We start from the raw sequence: 22,378 nt of genomic DNA on the forward strand, positions 1-22,378 counted from the left end.
AGGGTAAGAAACACTGTGCTAAATTAGTAATTTCAACCTATTTCACTATACTCCTTTGATAGTCCTAGTGCTTGACACACAATAGAAGCTCAACAAACCCATGAGAGGAAGTCTATATTTTATGCCTCTTATTCACAATCAAAAGCACTTTGAAAAAAAAAGCACATATTTGTTTTCTGGAAGTCTGAAGGACGACAAGCTTATGAGCCATATTTATGTCCTCTTTCAATCAGGAGTTTCTCTGGTTTAAGGAAAGGGCCCTTGATTAGAATCAGAAGAGCCAAATCCCAACCTTGTCTTGTGTCACTTCAGGTTAATTTCTTAACCTAAAGAAAAATAAAATATGTCCTGCTTACCTTTGAGGGTTCTTCTAAGCCACAAATGACGAACTGCGTGGTAAAGTACTTATAATGTATGTAGTGGGAGGTATTGTTATCACCACTGCTGTCGTCATTGTTTGATAATTGTTAATATCCCAAAGCCATCACATAATTTAAGGGAAGCCAGCCAAGGAGTCCAATGACTCAGCACTTAATCAGTCCAAGTGCCTTGCTCCAGTTCTGCTGGTCTGCAGTTAGGGTGCAGTGGGAGAGTGGAACGGCCCTGATTTGGGCCCTAGCTCTGTAGATCTGCTCCCTGATACCCAGTTCCCTCTTCTAGGAAATGGAAGGAACAACACTTAACTCACTACAGTGTTAAATGAGATGGAATATACATCTAGTTGTAGTATATACACATCTGTTTCATTTCAAAGTCTCTAATAAGCCTTACCATGATTGATCAGAGAAAAAAAAGCCATGTCTCCCGCACTCTACAGTATCTACATACACCCCAGTCATGGCCCTCTTTCTGTTTCTTGAACTTGCAGAGCTCATTCCCACCCCAGGGACTGAGTATGGGTTTCCTCTGCCTCATCCTTTTCTTTAGATCCTGGCATGGCTGCTTGGAAAGGCTTCCTTGACCCTGTCTATCATTTTCTCAGCACATTACTTCCTTCACTCTTATCATTTACCTCTGACAACATTTACTTCCATCTGTTACCATTTATTTGATTGCCTATTTGTCCTCTGCAATATAACATATGTTCCTCTCCAGCAAAGACTGTTCTTGTGCTTTTCATTGTGTCCCCAGAGCCTAACATAATGTCCAGAACACAATATACACTCAGTATCCACTTCTTGAATATTTACAGCATGACCAGTATTTGTACAACTATTCCCATGTTTCTCTCCATCTCGACAAAATCCCAGTTATCATGACTCTTATAAGGGAATGATACCTTGCAATTAATATGGTATTCAGGGTAATACCACAGTGTTCCAGTTTATTATAGGTATTTAATTAATATGTAACACTCATTAACAGACATTAAAATGCTATCCAGGGACAAGGGGTACCTAGAATCAATGTTTAACTCCTACTTGCATTAGAAATAGGAATTACCAAGATTGGCACGATGATCTTCACTCACAAAACTGGAAATGAAACACTGAGCAAAAAAGTTAAATTATGTTTATTTGATGTCAGGAGGTTTACTGGATCCTTATTTTTCATTCTCCTTTCCTTAGTTTATGTTAAAATTACTCTGGTCCAAGCTGATCCCAAGAAGAAATTGACAAGGTCCTTGGTTTCCAAAGCATTAACTAGAACAAATGGCTTTTTTTTTATCAGGAGCACAGGAACATAGACAATTTATCTTTCCTCCCAAGAAGCTGTCTGGAAAGGCAAAATACAGAAATCCTCCCAAACCTGACCATATCATCACTGTTTCTGACTAGCCTGGCCCAAGAGGTGGCCTAATAAATAAATAATCATGGCAATCGTGTATAATATATGAAGCGTACTTTCCACCAGTCATCTGGAAAGACATAGTTTTAAATTAGAGTATTTTTAAATTAACAATACTGCACCAATCTACCAAATGACCATATGAATTTGTCACTGGCAAAAAACATGTAGTTTTTTGTTTTATTTTGTTTTGTAAAGGAACAAATGTCTGAGACCCAATACCAAATACATCTTTTTCTCCCAAATTTTCCTCTAGCTTTCTTTTTCTCCACTTAAGAGCATCACTATCTACTCTGTTGCCCAAAGAAATTAACATTTATTGAACTCTTACATGGAAGACTATTCAGGTCACTTTCAGATCAGTTGGTCAGTCATGTTCGACTCTTTGCGACCCCATGAATTGCAGCACGCCAGGCCTCCCTGTCCATCACCAACTCCCGGAGTTCACTCAGACTCACGTCCATCGAGTCAGTGATGCCATCCAGCCATCTCATCCTCTGTCATCCCCTTCTCCTCCTGCCCCCAATCTTTCCCAGCATCAGTCTTTTCCAATGAGTCAGTTCTTCGCATCATCAGGTGGCCAAAGTACTGGAGTTTCAGCTTTAGCATCAGTCTTTCTAATGAACACCGAGCACTGATCTCCTTTAGAATGGACTGGTTGGATCTCCTTGCAGTCCAAGGGACTCTCAAGAGTCTTCTCCAACACCACAGTTCAAAAGCATCAATTCTTCAGCGCTCAGCCTTCTTCACAGTCCAACTCTCACATCCATATGTGACTACTGGAAAAACCATAGCTCTGACTAGACGGACCTTTGTTGGCAAAGTAATGTCTCTGCTTTTGAATATGCTATCTAGGTTGGTCATAACTTTTCTTCCAAGGAGCAAGCGTCTTAATTTCATGGTTGCAGTCACCATCTGCAGTGATTTTGGAGCCCCAAAAAATAAAGTCTCTGTTTCACCCAGATCACTTTACAGGGTACCTAGAAATCTCAGCATCATCCTTGCTTTAACTCATCTTGTCCATATCGCCTCCTTTCCTCCAACATCTCCTCACTCTCACTACCCTAGCCTAGCTACAAATTCTTCCCTCAGCTTAATAGTTCCAGAAGCAGTCTCCCTGCCTTGCACCTCCCTGTGTCCAAGGCATCCTTTGCAGGTACCGGAGGATTTTTAAGTGAAAACACCAGCTTGCCCTCTCCCCTTGAAACCTCTTCTCTGCTTCATCACCATGTTCAGGATGAAGTGCACTCCTTCCCTTATTACATGAGAGCCCCCCAGGACTCTTCCACTTTTCCTCCATCACTCCCATTTACCTTCCTCTTGTACCTTGACATTTTAAGCAGCCCTAACACAGTTCCAGCATTCACCAATCTGTTTAAAATGTCAGGGTCCTGGCACAACCTTTTCCCAAAGTTTAGAATTTCTTGTCCCAGCTCCATTCCTCCTGAACTCTTACTTATTCTCTAAGACCCAACCCAAGCCTCTCCCTCCTCTTCCAGGCTTTTCCTGACACTCCCTCCTCGAACCCAGGTCTTCGGCATTGCAGGTGGATTCTTTACCACCTGAGCCACAAGGGAAGCCCAAGAATACTGGAGTGGGTAGCCTATCCCTTCTCCAGCAGATCTTCCTGACCCAGGTATCAAACCATGATCTCTTACATTGCAGGTAGATTCTTTACCACCTGAGCTACCAGGGAAGCCCTATCCTCTAACAAAGTTCATCGTCCTCAAGTGATAGCACTGATTACACAGCGTTATAACTGTGTTATTATCTGATTCCTTCAGGAGAGTCCTAGTCTTGAGTTTTATTCATCTTTGCATCCCCAGAGACAAACCTTCTCTTGAGACTCTCACATAAATGGTTCTAGAAAGACTGGGCTTTCATGTACGTCTTACTAGACTGTTCTCTGAGGAATGGAAGAATATTTCACCTCTTTCTAACCTCTCTTTATTACAATGGCTGGCATCAATGAATGCTCAGTGAACGTTTGGGGAATTCTTCAAATATCGTTGGCCAAAAAAAACCCTTCAGTTCAGAAAATTAAAAAATCCCTCTGAGCTAATTTCTAATTAGCTCATTTAAGTATAAATATAAAAATTCTCCTTTTTGAAATTAGAAAACACCACAGGCATTAACCATGAAGATTTCAACTTCTGAAACTCCTGATTTTTAATAGTAATTCAACTAACTGGGGCATCTTGCAGATAATTGAAGCATTCCAAACATCCTTTCTACTTTGAATTGTCAGGCAGAGGAAAGATTGTTGATTCTCTCAGGCAGAAGGGGCTTCTTGGAGAGATTTCACTAGCATTTAAGTTCAGAGGGGAAATAGCCCTGTCTGCCCAAGTAGAGAATTTCACTGTTGAGACTGGGGTTGCTACTGTTCCTTAAAAGTTCAGTTCCACACTCAACATACAGGCATTCTTACAAGAAGGGCTGTGGTTTGATGGCATAGGGCAAAACCTGGGGCTTGCAATGGACTCTCCACACCAGCCAGAGGACTATTCAGTTTCATCACCTACTCCCCTTATAGAAAATTAGCTATGATGTAGTCAAAGAACTGGAATAACACCCCCTTCCCCTGCCAATAGCTGCACTAGCCATCCTAAAGAACTAATCTCCCTTTGGGATGGCTGAACGGGTGACATCCATATCAGTAAGGGAGGCCCACTCAAGACATTGCAGACACCTGGCCAAGTCAGCTGTTGGGGGTGGTGGGGGGAGGCCAGAACATTTGCATCCTCCCAGTGTTGCTGATCCACAACAGACAAACCAAGAATGAGCCAAAATATCAGTGCTACAGATGTGATCATCTAGTCTGCTTTTTATACCATTTCCCCTCATTGCTCTGAAACCAATTTTGAGTTCTATTATTTGCGCTGAGAGGATAAAGCAGAATGGTCATTTTAAAGGACTATGACATGCTCATATTTTGGTAAAATGGAACTAGGCCATATACTGACCGTTCTACAACTTTGTAGACATGGATTTTTCCATTTATGAATTTTTAAGGAGTCGCTTGGAGACTCTGGTTCAATTCCTGAGTCGGGAAGATCCACTGGAGGAGAGACAGGCCACCCACTCCAGTATTCTTTGGCTTCTTTCGTGGCTCAGCTGGTAAAGAATTCCACCTGCAATGCCAGAGAGCTGGGTTTGGTCCTTGGGTTGGGAAGATCCCTTGAAGAAAGGCTACCCACTCCAGTATTCTGGCCTGGAGAATTCCATGGACTGTATAGTCCATGGGCTCGCAAAGAGTTGGACATGACTGAGCAACTTTCACTTTCACTTTGAACCTCCAACAAGAGTAAGTCTGTATTGCAGGTGGGAATGCAGAATGGTACAGCCACTTTGGAAGATAGTTGACTAGTTTTTTACAAAACTAAATACATTCTTATAAACTTACCATAAAATCCAGCTATTATAGTATGCTCCTTGGTATATACCCAAATGAGTTAGAAGCCTACATCCACATCAAAGCCTGCACGTAGATATTTATAGCAGTTTTATTCATAAATGCCAAAAGTTGGAAGCAACCAAGATGTCCCTCAATAGGTGAATGGATAAATAAACTGGTACAGACAATGGAATATTGTTCACCACTAAAAAGGAATGAGTTATCAAGCCATGAAAAGACATGAAGGAACCATAAGTGGACACAGGGATACCTAATTTTATTGCAATTCACTGTAGTTTGCAGATAGTTCATTGTTTGCTTGTTTTTACAAACTGGAGGTTTGTGGCAACCTTATTTGTCAAATGATATTAGCATTTTCTTGCAAGAAATTTAATTAAGGTATGCTGCTGCTAGGTCACTTCAGTCGTGTCCGACTCTGTGCGACCCCATAGACCAGCAGCCCACCAGGCTCCTCTGTCCCTGGGATTCTCCAGGCAAGAACACTGGATTGGGTTGCCATTTCCTTCTCCAATATATGAAAGTGAAAAGTGAAAGTGAAGTCGCTCAGTCATGTCCGACTCTTTGCGACCCCATGGACTGCAGCCTACCAGGCTCCTCCGTCCGTGGGATTTTCCAGGCAAGAGTCCTGGAGTGGGTTGCCATTGCCTTCTCCAATTAAGGTATACCCATTTTAAATATGATGCTACTGCACACTTAATGGATAATAGTGTAAACATAACCTTTATATGGACTAGGAAACAAAAAATTGTGTATTTCCCTTTATTGTGATATTTGCTTTCTGAAAAGGCTACATACTATATGATTTCAATTAAATGACATTCGGGAAAAAAGCAAAACTATGGAGACAATAAAAATATCAGAAGCTACCACAGGTTAAGTGGGAAGTAGGTAAGAAGAGATAAAGCACTGAGGACTTTCAGGGCAGTGAAACTATTCTGTAAGATCTTGTCAGATACATGGTCTCATACCATTGTCCAAAACCACAGACCACACCACCAAGAGTGACCCCTAATGTAAACTCAGACTTTGGGTGATAATGTGTCAATGCAGGTTCATCAATTGTAACAAATATACCAGTGGGGTAAGCTGTGGGGACAAGGTGGGAGAGACAGCAGACAGGAATTCTATACTTTCTGCTCAATTTTGCTGGAAACCTAAAAACTTAAATAGACTTTTTCTTTCCTTTTAATTAAAAAAAAAAAAAATTCTCTTGAAGACTAAGCAACTAGGTAGCCTTTATGAATTTCAGTTGTCTTATTAAGTAAATACGTCTGGAAAACAAACCATTGAAAAAGAGGAAGAAAGAGGACTCCCATAAACTGCACAAAGTCAAAAGAAGTTCTAAGAAATTCACTGTGGCAAATGGTCAGATAAATTGCATGGCCATGTTCTGACAACTCAGAATTCCAACTAGAATGTTATATTGACTGGAACATTCCATTGATAGTTTCCATCATCAAGGACTAGCAAACCAGAACACTGAATACACTGTGAATTTCACTAACATGCTGAAAGCAAACAAAAAATCATTTTTTTTTTCCTTCCCTTTTACAGTTATATTTTATTACTGCCCAGGTCTAAAACAGAAAAAACAATCTGTTCAGAAAAGAGCAGGCAGGTCCCTATGTAGAAGAGTAATAACAGAGATGTGGCTATACGTATAAACCATCGAAGCTCACCTGTAATTGCAGGAAAATAAGGAGTGAAATAAATGTCTTCAGAAGAGTTAGAGGTGCTATGTCTAGAGAAAAGGAGGAATAAAGGATAAAATGATGAGAAGCTTTAGGTAAGCATGTGGGGGGTGACATAGAAGTGAATGCAACAGTCACTGTTACCCTGAAGTTCAAATAATGGCAGGTTGAAAAAAAAAAGAGTGTAGCTGACCCTTGAACAACTCAGGGGCTGTGGTGCCAACCCTTGAGGCAACTGAAAATCCATATATGATTCATAATCAGCCTTCTGTACAGGGTTCCTCAGCACCCACAATTCCCCATCAGAGGAGTCAGATCATATGGCCCTGCAGTGTTACATGGATTTTTATTTTTAAAAAAGTATAAGTAGACCTATGCAGTTCTAGACCATTAGGTCATTTAGGTATGACCTAACTCAAATCCCTTATGTATATACAGTGGAAGTGACAAATAGATTCAAGGGATTAGATCTGATAGAGTACATGAAGAACTATGGACGGAGGTTCGTGACATTGTACAGGAGGCAGGGATCAAGATCATCCCCAAGAAAAAGAAATGCAAAAAGGCAAAATGGTTGTCTGAGGAGGCCCTACCAATAGCTATGAAGAGAACTGAAAAGCAAAGGAGAAAAGGAAAGACATACCCATTTGAATGCAGAGCTCCAAAGAATAGCAAGGAGAGGTAAGAAAGCCTTCCTCAGTGATAAAAGCAAAGAAAGAGAGGAAAACAATAGAATGGGAAAGACTAGAGATCTCTTCAAGAAAATTAGAGATATCAAGGGAACTTTTCATGCAAAGATGGACTCAATAAAGGACAGAAATGGAATGGACCTAACAGAAGCAGAAGATATTAAGAGGAGGAGGCAAGAATACACAAAAGAACTATACAAAAAAGATCTTCACGACCCAGATAATCACGAAGGTGTGATCACTCACCTAGAGCCAGACATCCTGGAATGTGAAGTCAAGTGGGCCTTAGGAAGCACCACATCAAACAGAGCTAGTGGAGGTGATGGAATTCCAGTTGAACTACTTCAAATCCTAAAAGATGATGCTGTGAAAGTGCTGCACTCAATATGTCAGCAAATGTGGAAACCTCAGCAGTGGCCACAGGACTGGAAAAGGTCGGTTTTCATTCCAATCCCAAAGAAAGGCAATGCCAAAGAATGCTCAAACTACTGCACAATTTTACTCATCTCACACGCTAGTAATGCTCAAAATTCTCCAAGCCAGGCTTCAACAATATGTGAACTGTGAACTTCCAGACGTTCAAGCTGGATTTAGAGAAGGCAGAGGAACCAGAGGTCAAAGTGCCAGCATCCTGTGGATCATCAAAAAAGCAAGAGAATTACAGAAAAACATCTATTTCTGCTTTATTGACTATGCCAAAGCCTTTGACTGTGTGGATCACAGTAAACTGTGGAAAATTCTGAATGAGATGGGAATACCAGACCTCCTGACCTGCCTCCTGAGAATCTGTATGCAGGTCAAGAAGCAACAGTTAGAACTGAACATGGAACAACAGACTGGTTCAAAATCGGGAAAGGAATACGTCGAGGCTGTATATTGTCACCCTGCTTATTTAGCTTATATGCAGAGTACATCATGAGAAACGCTGGACTGGAAGAAGCACAAGCTGGAATCAAGATTGCCGGGAGAAATATCAATAACCTCAGATATGCAGATGACATCACCCTTATGACAGAAAGCAAAGAAGAACTATAGAGTTTTTTGATGAAAATGAAAGAGGAGAGTGAAACAGTTAGCTTAAAACTCAACACTCAGAAAACTAAGATCATGGCATCTGGTCCCATCACTTCATGGCAAATAGATGGGGAAACAATGGAAACAGTGTCAGACTTTATTTTGGGGGGCTCCAAAATCACTGCAGATGGTGATTGCAGCCATAAATTCAAAGACGCTTGCTCCGCGGAAGAAAAGTGATGACCAACCTAGACAGCATATTCAAAAGCAGAGACATTACTTTGCCAACAAAGGTCCATGTAGTCAAAGCTATGGTTTTTCTAGTAGTCACGTATGGATGTGAGAGTTGGACTATAAAGCAAGCTGAGCGCTGAACAATTGATGCTTTTGAACTGTGGTTTTAGAGAAGACTCTTGAGGGTCCCTTGGACAGCAAGGAGATCCAACCAATACATCCTAAGGAAATCAGTCCTGAATATTCATTTGAAGGACTAATGCTGAAGCTAAAACTCCAATACTTTGGCCACCTGAATGCAAAGAACTGACTCATTTGAAAAGACCCTGATGGTGGAAAGATTCAAAGTGGGAGAAGAAGGGGACAACAGAGGATGAGATGTTTGGATGGCATCACCAACTCAATGGACATGAGTTTGGATAACTCCAAGAGCTGGTGATGGACAAGAAGGTCTGGCATGCTGCAGTCCATGAGGTCGCAAAGAGTCAGACATGACTGAGTGACTGAACTGAACTGATGCAGTTCAAATCCACATTATTCAAGCATCAACTATACATAGCTACAACTGATGTTGGCAAATGAATAAGCTCTAAAACAGAGGTGAGAGCAGCATCAACAGACTGGGAGGGTCCTGGAGGGTTTTAGGAGACCCTCTGAAGAGGGAACACTTGTCTGGGCTTCAGGAAAAAAGAGCAGGATTTCAGCAGGAAGTTAGAACCAGCCAGGAGGATTTTTCTGCTACAGTTATGGCAAGATAGGAGAACTGGATCAGGAGTGGATACATTTGTTCATTCATACAGTCAACAAATACCTGTTAAGCATCTGCCAGTGACAGATATTGTAGATGATGGAAGACATGAAAAGCAGTGATGAAAACACACACAATTTGAACATTAGGTTTCACTGGCTGTGGGCAATGCAGAACCCAGGGAGCTGGATGCCCTGCATGCTCTGCTCATCCTGATTCTTCTATTCCTTCTAGTTTCCTTTCTCATACAGAGGCTGGTAAGGCAAAATCTATCTTCCGGACTCCCTGAAGCTAGGACTCTGAAGAAGAATTCAGATCCACTAATTCAATGCACTTCTATGAAACTCAGAAGGTGGAAAGCAGATGAAGAATGCCTTCCTGACACCTTTTGACTGAGATCCACTTTGACAAGTAAAATCAGATGTGTAAGGTTTTCCTGCAGCACGATCCTAGAGTCCATTATTTTTCTGGCGAGGAAAGGCAGTCGAGAGACAGTAGTGCCGTTGGCTTCCTGATCCATGAACAGCTACAGCCGGTTCTCGAATCCAGACACCTAGGAGGGCCTGAGAGGCAGACATTGGGTGCATTCTTCCTCTGCCTGTTCTTCTAACCCTCCTCTGATTTTATAACCCCTAACCTCCATAGAAAATCCTTTTTCTGATTAAAATACCCAGAGTAGCCTCTTTTCCACACTGAATCTTGATAGGTACAGATTTTTTTTCACCATGAAAATAAAACAGTTTTTACCCACCAATAAGAGAAAGTTGGGGTCGCAGTTTTAGCTCCTGATACACAGTGAACTCGGAGGCAAGTTTACATCCATCAGATGTATAACAACTAATTGACTGACTTTTTAAATCCAGGCCATCTTGAAAGCTTGCGACATACAAGGTGCTGCTATGCATTCTCTAATGACAGAATGCTGGCAATGGCTGACCATGTGTACAACTTCTGAAGTGTTTTAAATAATAGGTGTTTTCTGCATGTTGCTAGAAATCAGGTTTATTACATGTTCATGTCCAGAAATGAGTTCAGTTCAGTTCAGTCGCTCAGTCATGTTTGACTCTTTGCGACCCCATGAATCGCAGCACGCCAGGCCTCCCTGTCCATCACCAACTCCAGGAGTTCACTCAGACTCCCGTCTATCAAGTCAGTGATGCCATCTAGCCATCTTATCCTCTGTCGTCCCCTTCTCCTCCTGCCCCCAATCCCTCCCAGCATCAGAGTCTTTTCCAATGAGTCAACTCTTCGCATCAGGTGGCCAAAGTACTGGAGTTTCAGCTTTAGCATCATTCCTTCCAAAGAAAACCCAGGACTGATCTCCTTCAGAATGGACTGGTTGGATCTCCTTGCAGTCCAAAGGACTCTCAAGAATCTTCTCCAACACCACAGTTCAAAAGCATCAATTCTTCGGCGCTCAGCTTTCTTCACAGTCCAACTCTCACATCCATACATGACCACTGGAAAAACCATAGCCTTGACTAGACGGACCTTTGTTGGCAAAGTAATGTCTCTGCTTTTGAATATGCTATCTAGGTTGGTCATAACTTTCCTTCCAAGGAGTAAGCATCTTTTAATTTCATGGCTGCAGTCACCATCTGCAGTGATTTTGGAGCCCAGAAAAATGAAGTCTGACACTATTTCCACTGTTTCCCCATTTATTTGCCATGAAGTGATGGGACCAGATGCCATGATCTTCGTTTTCTGAATATTGAGCTTTAAGCCAACTTTTCACTCTCCACTTTCACTTTCATCAAGAGGCTTTTGAGTTCCTCTTCACTTTCTGCCAAAAGGGTGGTGTCATCTGCATATCTGAGGTTATTGATATTTCTCCTGGCAATCTTGATTCCAGCTTGTGCTTCTTCCAGCCCAGCGTTTCTCATGATGTACTTTGCATATAAGTTAAATAAGCAGGGTGACAATATACAGCCTTGATGTACTCCTTTGCTTATTTGGAACCAGTCTGTTGTTCCAAGACCAGTTCTAACTGTTGCTTCCTGACCTGCATACAGGTTTCTCAAGAGGCAGGTCAGGTGGTCTGGTATTCCCATCTCTTTCTTTCAAGTCCAAACACACTATGTATGAGTGTGTGTAAGAGTGCACCAATACAGATATTTAAGAAAGCGAGAGAGATGATCAGATCTGTGCTTCTAGAAGTGACCTAAGCAGCTGCTTAGAAGGTAAATTGGCAAGATAGATGGGTTAAAAAGAGACTTTGGAAACTCCTAAGTGATTTTAGCCAGAACTAATATGCCCGGAAATACATGGACAGAACAAACGATAAAGTGGGAATAGAAAAGGGGATGGAAATAAGATATTTAACAAACTTTAAAGGATCTGTTGGAAATGGGGTGGGGCGGGAGAAGTTAAACTTGGGCCACTGCTCCATCCCAGCTCCGTGGGGAACTATGGAGCACCCTCAAGCGCACTCTGTTCTTTATCATGCCAGCACCCACCACATTTCCTTCAATTTGACCTTCTCATCATGCTTCAGATGGTCCTGTTTTGCTCTCTGTTGCATACTCAGTACAGATAACAGCAAATGGTTCTTAATAAGCTGCTCAATATACACAGACTGGCCGGATAGAAGGGAGGAAGGACAGAGAACCTCCAACCTCTGCGCCACTGTGAAGACTGGGATTCTACTAACCAAGGAAGTAACCACAAACTGAGAACTAGAGTCATGCTGAATCTGGGATTACATGGAGCATTCCAGTGAAGATGACTAGCAGACTGGCAGAAGTATAAGTCTAGAGGGTGGGATGAGTTTGACACAAATTTGGGAGTTGCAGCACAGAATGACAGCTAATTACTTCACAGGAAAAGAGGATGCCTCAATAAACCTTAGGTGATGTCCACATTATAACTGCAAAGTAAAGAGAGTCTAAAATACCAGTCACCACAGTTGACACTGCATACATATTATCCTCTTAATCCTTATAACAATTTATAAGTGAGGTATATTATCCCCAATTTACAGATGTGGAAACTGACATTCAGCAAAGATAAGCATTGTTTAAAGTCAAATAGCAGGTGTTGACAGAGCTGAAATTCAAACCCAGATCTGCCTAGCTTCAAAACCTGTGCTCATTCTGCACCCCAACCTCCATGACAAAAAGGAGTGATTCGAGAAAGTGACTATAGGTTGGGCAAAGAGAAAGAGAAGCAAAGAAATACTATGACACAGGAGCCAAATAAGGAGTTTTTTTTAAAGGAAGGCTAGACTAGAAAATGCCGGAATGAATCCATGGTGTTAGGGGAGAACTACAGAAGCTGTATTTTTTGGTAGTGAAAGAGGAAAGAATAGGTACTTTATATCAGCCACACTGAAAGACTTTGATAGTAACTGGACAGATGGAGGGAAGAGCATTGTAAGAGGGAGAAACAAAGTCAGTAATGAGTTTAACATAAACAAGATGCTTATGGGTCAAAGAGAACAGTGAAAGGTAGAAACCAGAGATGTAGGAAATAAAGGCAATATTGTAGGAAGAAAGGCCCCCAAAGATGGAAAGAAAGGATGAGCTAGCTGTCAAGAAAGGAGAAAAGACAGGTGAACAATAAGATTGAGTTGTGGTTCCCAACGCGATACCTACAAAACATTCAATGGAGATCTGAGGAATGATGTCTATTATGCCAGTAAGTCTAACAGACTTACATTTGCACTGATGAGCCTGCACAGAAATAATTTCTTTCCTTTCGCTTAGAATTCTATCAATTCATTATGTAACACTGATTATCTCACAGATAGGAATTTTGAGAAGTTAAATTTGCCTTGGGTTAGCCACAAGAACATGCTTAGTCGCTCAGTCACATCCAATTCTTTGCGACCCCATGGACTATAGCCTGCCAGGCTCCTCTGTCCATGGGATTCTCCAGGCAAGAATACTGGAGTGGTTTGCCACTTCCTTCACCAGAGGGATCTTCCAAATCTAGCAATTGAACCCGCATATCTGTATCTCCTGTATTGCAGGCAGATTTGTTACTTGCTGAGCCATCACCAAAATCAGTCAAAAGAAAAAGATCACATTATCATTTATTGAATGTTGCCTTTAATAGTAATCTTCCAAAACATACACCAGTGACAGAGGATAAAAAAAGGGTCTTTCAAAGCAAAACAACTGCTGTCCTTAGAATTAAAGACTACCAGGAGAACGTTAGAAATTCACATAATGAAATCAGACATTAAGTATTTACACATGTTGTGATCAGGAAACTAAACTAACAGTAATTAGTAAATCCGGTCTAGTAGTGAACCAACCTGGGTGAGTGAGTATAGACTTAAATTAGACTAGAAAAGGTAGAATCAAAACCCAAAGGGCAGGGACTATGAAAATCACTCCATGGAAACATGTGGACTTGGGAGATCTTACTGGCACAGCAACAATGGAGGGGAGATCCAAGTACCCCTCAGTGTTTGAAGAAAAAAACCAAAATCAACCTGGTCATCTGTACCTCCTACCCTCAAGAACTAGCAGAATGATTGAGGGTAGAATTACTTCCTTGGTGAGTAAACATCTGTTAAACCTAAGCTTAGAAAGACATGGAAATAAGTCATGAAGCAAATATGTCCAATATTTTTCTGTTTGATATTTAAAGTGTTTATTTTGTTAAGGATTGTGACACATTAGCTAGCAAGCAGATAAGCATCATGATTCCAATGTAAATTATGTAATTGAGCAATGGAGACCTGTGATTTCAAGTTAAAGAGGTATGGCAGAACTTCGCTACGTTTGTTACAGTATTGGAATGTTTAGAACTTTAAATCTCATGTTTATACATTTAATTCATTAGACTTAAAAGAATTAAGAAAATTTTGTTAGGCACACAAATGAGGTCTTAAAGAAAACAGGATACTAAAATGATTGATGCATTAAAATGTTTCGGCAATTTCATTAACTAAATGAGGCCAAACAGTAACAAATAGATTCTTTGCAAGTGACTATAAACATTTATAAATTTAGAATTGAATAATAAGGTTTGTGAGTTAAAAGTTAAAGGAAAAACTAGGTTTTAGCACTTATAATTTTAATATTTAAATGGATGAAGAAGTGAAAGTGTTCATTGCTTGGTCGTGTCCAACTCTTTGGGACTCCATGGACTGTTGCTCACCAGTCTCCTCTGTCCACAGAATTCTCCAGGCAAGAATACTGGACTGGGTAGCCATCCCCTTCTCCAGATCTTCCCAACCCAGGGATTGAACCTGGGTCTTCTGCATGGCAGGCAGATTCTTTAACGTCTGAGTCACCAGGGAAGCCCATTTAAATGGACAGCAAAAGACAAATACTCTTGGGAGCACAGAAGTCCCATCGTGGATATCAAAAAGTTCACATGAATGTCGATCACAGATATGAAGGGATAGACATCTAGTACCTACATGTCGAGCACCTACCACATGCCACCAATTGGGGGAATAGATACAAAAGACAATGTGGCGGGGAAGACAGAAGCACATATAGCCAACTGCAACATGAGTGAGAAAAGTACCTCAAAAGAGGAAGGGCCAGGATGTGGGCAGCATGGCACACGACGCCCAGATTTAAGGGTTACATAAGGTTTCCCTGGAGAGAGCTTCTGAACTGAGTCAATGTTGTGTGATGCAGAACCACACAGGACAGTGGCTGGTAAGGGTCTCCATCACAGCAAACCAGGCTACTGTCTACAAAGAAAGAAGCCAAGGAGGTGGTTTTAGGTGCTTAAGAACAAAGGTCTACAACTGCTGCCGTAGCAGAATCAAGAAGAACGACAGAGAAGTTGCCGAGAAGCCAGGCTGCACTGAGTGAACGTAGAGTTTTCTCCAACTACACAGAATGTTCCTTCTGCTGGCTGGGAGCTCACCATCATGCCATTAGCAGTACTTATGCCTATAAGAACCAGTAAGAATCTGGAACCAATCTGGAAGGAACTGGAACCAGTCTGTGAAAGAGGGAAATTTCCAGGTTGACAATAAAAGACAGCTTACACACTTAGATTAATAAGTCTCAGTGGCACCCCAGAGACTATCATCCTGTGTTCTCAAGCCTGGATACACTGCAAAAAAAAAAAAAAAAAATCATACTCTCTAGGAGTTGGAGTCCCAGAATATGTACATGCATTTATTTTGTTATAGTGGGTTTTAGTAATAGTAGCAACAGCCACGTGTTCACTGTAAAACAAAATCTCAAACACCCCAAGTATATCAAGTAAAGAGAAATCTCCCTTCTTCACTATCTCTAACCCCAGAAGTATCTATCCTACAACAGGTAGGACTGTGTGTATTTTAAAGGCTCCCCAACTGATGGACAGAGAAGGCAATGGCACCCCACTCCAGTGCTCTTGCCCGGAAAATCCCATGGACGGAGGAGCCTGGAAGGCTGCGGTCCATGGGGTCGCTGAGGGTCGGACATAACTGAGCGACTTCACTTCCACTTTTCCCTTTCATGCATTGGAGAAGGAAATGGCAACCCACTCCAGTGTTCTTGCCTGGAGAATCCCAGGGACGGGGGAGCCTGGTGGGCTGCCGTCTATGGGGTCGCACAGAGTCGGACACGACTAAAGTGACTTAGCAGCAACTAATGGACAAATAGATGTGTTAATGGTAGAATCTGGGTGGTGGTCTTACATTTCTGTGTTTTAAGACTTTTATAATGAAGTGGCAAGAAAACAAAAGCTCTCCAACTGCTCAGAATGTACAGCCAGGGTTGACAACCACAGTCTGAGCCATAATCCAAGTTTACAAATGGGACAATTTTCCAGGCTGTAGAGGTAAAGTTACCAGCCCCAAACCTAACAGGATGGAGGGTGGGGTCAGCCCATGAACCCCGATCTTCTGACTTTCTGTCTGGTATTCTTTCCAACACACCCTGAAGTCTCTGACAGAAGAGGCAGTCCCAAAACAGAGTGGGAAAGGAAGCTTATGGAAGTTGCCATTTTAGGACTTCAAATGAATGAGATTCTTGTGTTGTGATTCCTCCTCATGGCAGAAGACAACACTAAATATTCTAGAACCAAGCTGCTATAATCTTTATTTTAATTAAGTAGATTAAATTACATTCGTGTTACTGATTCACACTGCCTTTAAGTACTTACTTCAAGACTTAAAGAAAGCTCAAGCACCCATTCACCCTCATGATTAAAGTCTGTAAGTGCTCCTTGCAAAGGAAGGGGAAAAGGACACTCACAGACATTTTAAGCATTGTCTTCTAAAGCCGGGGAGGGCACCTCACAATGTGATGACAACACAAGAACATTCCTGATCATTAGCGACCATCAAGACAGTGAATTGCAACTGCCGAATGGCGGCTATTAGTATTATCTTTGTAGATGCCAACATCTGTTTTGTAGGAAGGAATGGAGAGATACAGTTTAAATCTATAAATCTGAATTCCAAGCAAAAACCTAACAAAATAATGGCACTGTTTATTGCCAAATTTTATAAGCAATGGAGGCAGCCTCTTCCTTTTCCCACATAAATTTTTAGAAAAAGTCTAAATTACAGAATCCCTTTTTAGAAAAACCCAAACCTTAGGGAAACTGAAGGTTAGGGCTACATCTGCTAGCCTAGGAGGATTCTGGGAGCGGCCTCTTTCTTGCGGCTTTTTGTTCTTCCCAGCAGTCCCTTCAGAATACAAATAAAGACAAAAAAATCAGGAGACTTAGTTTCTAGTTCTAGCTTTATCACTAAGTTGTTATTTTACCTATAAAAATGGGGACTCGACGGTCTTTCAGCTGCCTTATAGCTCTGAAACTGGATTGAACATCTGTGTGTTCCATCTAAGCCATTTAAGAAGCAGTGTCCTCAGAAGATTAGCTTAAATACCACTACCTGATGTATTTCTCTCAGAGGTTATCATTCTTGCTCATCTTCCTTTCATCCCCAGCCAGTCCTTAAATGTAGTCTAAAAAAAGAAATGCTACTTCCAAAGGAAAAGAAAGGCCAGGAATTACTTCAAAAGACATTCGCTTTTCCTTTTTTGATTGTGTGTGTACATGTTAAGGAGCTTCAGTCATGCCCTTCTCTTTGTGATCCCATGGACTGTAGCCCGCCAGGCTCCTCTGTCCATAGGATTTCCCAGGCAAGAATAATGGAGTGGGTAGCCATGGCCTCTTCCAGGAGATCTTCCCAACCCAGGGATTGAACCCATGTCTCTTAAGTCCCCTGCATTGGCTGGTGGGTTCTTTACCACTAATGCCACCTGGGAAGCCCTTGTATTTGTAAAAGAAATAAAGGCCAAAAGTCCAGTGAACAGTCCCTGGGCCCTGAAGATGAAGGGGATTTTTTAAAAAAATCTTAATACTTAGCACCAGCTCTTAAAGGCTACTGGTATTTTTATGTTAAATTCAAAAAGCCCTTTCACATTCAAAGTTATTCTTGCCCAAACACGGTCCATAAAAAGCTTATCAACACGTTCCTCAAATTATACGAGAGCCTGTTCCCCTCAACTCTTGCAGTGAAAAGTCTAGAAAGAAAAGCAAACTAAAGTGACAAGACCCCATCTTCCTGGGCAGGCAGGGCCCTGGTTCATTTCTGGTGCCAAGAATCCCCAGGGTGGTTTTCAACCAAACTATTAACTTCCAAAAGCTCTGGTTTAGATCTGGGTCTCTGCAGAGGGCTCTCAGGAGTTGATTCTCAGTGCCAGGCATCACTCCCCCTCACTGCCAAGAGTGAGCCAGGAAATGTGAGCACCCACAACTCAAGGACATGCCCAGGATAAGCTTGGGAGTCCTGGGTCTACCCATTCCTGCCTAAACAGGTTACTTAACTCTCAGTGCCTCTACTTAACCTTCCTGTACAATGGGAACAATACTGTTATCTTACAAGGTCTTATGAAAATTAAAGGAACTAATTCATGAATGAATAGAATCTGGAATACAGTAAACACCCAGTAAAGGTTAACTATTATTGTCAATTAACCTTCTGGCTCCTTTTCTCAGTGCTGCCTATATTCATCGGTTGGTAAGCAAAGTCTATGGTTATAGTACAGATTATAAGGTTTTAAAAATCATAGATGTTTAAAAAAAGCACAGCTAGGAGAAAGTCACTAAATTTTCTTCTAACAATCAAAAAGCCCAAATGTCAGAATGGCAATCAGAAAAAAGTCTGTAATAGTTGTTAGTAACCTTGTGCCTTAAGCAGCCACTAACAAGCACAGGAGCATTTATTTTTCCCACTCCTTTACGATTTTCCAGAACTCTGTGGATACCTGCTGCTGCTGCTAAGTCGCTTCAGTCGTATCCGACTCTGTGCGACCCCATAGACGGCAGCCCACCAGGCTCCCCGTCCCTGGGATTCTCCAGGCAAGAACACTGGAGTGGGTTGCCATTTCCTTCTCCAATGCATGAAAGTGAAAAGTGAAAGGGAAGTTGCTCAGTTATGTCCGACTCTAGCGACCCCATGGACTGCAGCCTACCAGGCTCCTCCATCCATGGGATTTTCCAGGCAAAAGTACTGGAGTGGGGTGTCATTGCCTTCTCCGCTGTGGATACCTATTCATGTATTATTTTGCTTAATACTCAAATCAACACTGTGATGGGGATCAGTGTTATTTTCATTTTTCAGGTCAGGTATCCGAGATTCTGAGAGAACAATTTCCCCAAAGTCACGTAATTATGAATCGCTCGCTCTAGTGATGCAGTCCAGATCAGTTGATGACAAACACTGGACTCTCAACCACTGTCTCTCAGTGCCAAGGATCATTTACACTCTACTTTGATAAAGGATATACAGAAACTAACAATAAAAGAAACAGGCATTCACACGAACATGGACCAGTTCTATGTTAGACGAGAGGGTTTCAGTTTGGGCTTCCTGTTTCCTTCTGATTTCAGACTTGCTTACACATTCTACACCTCGTTTTTACAGAGTACATTCCCAAAGAGCTGCACTTGCAGCAATCACTCCTCGGGGAAGGAAAAATACTCCTCTCTGTATGTGAAAGACTGCTATTTTAATGTGTTCAGTTTTTCACTTAGACACCTGTAAACAAAACATTCTCTACATGCAAATTTGAAAAGCAAGGCGTTTTATATATCATTTTTGAAATTAGAGAGAGGAGGAAGGAGGTTTTGAATTGTGTATCTCTTTCTCAGATTAGAACTCGCTCTTTCTCCCAGAGAAGCACAATAAAAACATAACTCCTGCCCCACTCCTGGAAACCCTTAGACAGAAACACAGCTTGGAGGAGAGATTACACTGGATTTTCAAAATGAACTCTATACAATCATGTGTCTTCAACTGCATTTCCCCTGTAGGCAGTTAAGTTATTGCCTACTTTTTATTTTCATTTATGAGACTGTCCAAAGAAGACTAAATTGGTTTTGCTAGAGGGAAGTTGACAGTTGTAGGGAAGAATTAAAGCCAAGACATATTCCATGTTCAAGTAGAAACTCAGGGATGATGACCATCTCATCTCGGCTGGTCTTTGACTAAGCATGGGGTGAGTGTGTGTAGTGGGGGACGGGGGTGCAGCGTGCATATGCACTTCCTAAGTGTCAATTACGGAATGATGTGGGCTCTATTTCCTACTAAATTTTTTCATATGTTTGGATGTTTAACCTCTACTCACTAAGGAATAAGTTAATCAAAAGGCTCAGGTGTTACCTTCTCTAGGGACATAATCAAGAAGTTAGTCTCTTTTCCTATTCAATTAGTTATACCCTGTGACCCAAAAAATTATTAGGTTGCTCCAGTGTCTTCATTATAAAATTTTGTTGATGCAATTCAGCACCTACTTAAGGAGGTCAAGATTTACAGATAATTTGCTTTAGGTTTTAGTTTCTGGCTATTCTCAAGATTTCATTAAAAATAGATCCTAGAGTTTAATTTTTTTGTATCTTTTTTAAATTAATTCATTTTAATTGGAGTATAATTACAATATTGTGATGGTTTTTGTCATACATCAACATGAATCAGCCACGGGTGTACATATGTCCCCCCATCCTGAATCCCCCTCCCACCTCCCTCCCCACCCCATCCCTCTGGGTTGTCCCAGAGCACCAGCTTTGAGTGTCCTGCTTCATGCATCAAACTTGCACTAGTCATTAATTTTACATATAGTAATATATATGTTTCAATGCTATTCTCTCAAATCATCCCACCCTCGACTTTTCCCACAGAGTTCAAAAGTGTTCTTGACATCTGTGTCTCTTTTGCTGCCTTGCATATTGGATCACTGTTATCATCTTTCTAAATTCCATATATATGTGTTAATATACAGTTTTTGTGTTTCTCTTTCTGACTTACTTTACTCTGTATGCTGTTAAGTCACTTCAGTTGTGTCCGACTCTGTGCAACCCCATAGACGGCAGCCCACCAGGCTCCCCCGTCCCTGGGATTCTCCAGGCAAGAACACTGGAGTGGGTTGCCATTTCCTTCTCCAACGCATGAAAGTGAAAAGTGAAAGGGAAGTTGCTCAGTCGTGTCCAACTCTAGCGACCCCATGGACTGCAGCCTACCAGGCTCCTCCATCCATGGGATTTTCCAGGCAAGAGTACAGGAGTGGGGTGCCGTCTGTATAACAGGCTCCAATTTCATTCACTTCATTAGCACTGACTCAAATGCATTCCTTTTTATTGAAAGTGAAGTCACTCAGTCGTGTCCGACTCTTTGTGACCCCATGGACTGTAGCCTACCAGGCTCCTCCATCCGTGGGATTTTCCAGGCAAGAGTACTGGAGTGGGTTGCCATTTCCTTCTCCAGGGGATCTTTCCGACCCAGGGATTGAACCCGGGTCTCCTGCATTGTAGGCAGATGCTTTACCGTCTGAGCCACCAGGGAAATCCAATATTCCATTGTGCACATGTACCACAACTTCCTCATCCATTCGTCTGCCGATGAACATCTAGGTTGCTTTCTTAACTAAGAAGTTAAGTAATTATAACTTAACTTTTCTCAAACAAAGATTCACTAAGCTAGTTCTATGGAGAGGATTAAACCATGCAGGACATAGAGGCAGATACTATTTTCCAAGACAGACTCTAGAACAAGTTTAGCATATTTTTTCTATGAAGGACCAGAGAGTAAGTATTTTCAGCTTTGCAGGTGGTATAGTTTCTGTTGCAACTACTCAACTCTGCGGTGGTAGGATGAAGGCAGCCACAGTCAACATGGAAACAGAGGAGCATGACTGTTCCATTAAGATTTGACAGAACCAGGCAGTGGGCTGTATGTGATCCACAGGCCAGTCTGCCAAGCCTCCCAAGATCACACTGAGGGGCTGAGTTTCTGAGGGTGGCTGATCTATGTGGCATTACAATAGAGGGTATTTCAGAACAGTGACTTGGGTGCTATATAATTATTTATTATAATGCACTTTTGTGTTTTATGTACTTGTCGGCATATCTGTTACATTTCGTGAGAAAGGGTTTATAAGTGACTGAGGGATCCTGGGAAGCTGGTTGGTCAAGGCACACAGTCAGGAAATTTCCTGGATAAGTCAAAGATTCAGAGCTTGAGAAATTTTACAGTTGGAAGAAACAATATAGTTCAACCTTCTCCCAGTGGGGGAATAGCTTTTGCAGTATTCCTGGTGGGTGTTCAATTAACCTCTGAGGGAATTTGTTCCGGAATGGATTAGTGGGCAAGATTATCATTTTACAAAGCAAAACTGGCCCTCTATTTCACTCAATAAATATTCCCATGGACACTGAAAACAAAGGCAACAAAAGCAGAAACAAGTAGGACTAAACCAAACTAAGAAGCGTCTGCACCGCAAAGCAAACCAACAGCAAAATGAAAAGGCCACCTACTGAATGTGAGAAGAGATCTGCAAATCATGTATTTGACAAGAGGTTAACACCCAAAATATATATACACAACTTATAC

At 41.6% G+C, this 22,378-nt stretch overlaps 1 protein-coding gene across 10 annotated transcripts in view; it reads right to left on the reverse strand.

The window, feature by feature from the left end:
• The window catches only part of ANO4 (anoctamin 4), a 434,080-nt gene that overhangs the window by 356,805 nt on the left and 54,897 nt on the right, over positions 1–22,378 (reverse strand). The window lies entirely within an intron of this gene.

The sequence above is a fragment of the Bos indicus x Bos taurus genome, chromosome 5 (genome assembly GCF_003369695.1).
Source record: "Bos indicus x Bos taurus breed Angus x Brahman F1 hybrid chromosome 5, Bos_hybrid_MaternalHap_v2.0, whole genome shotgun sequence".
NCBI lineage: Eukaryota > Metazoa > Chordata > Mammalia > Artiodactyla > Bovidae > Bos > Bos indicus x Bos taurus.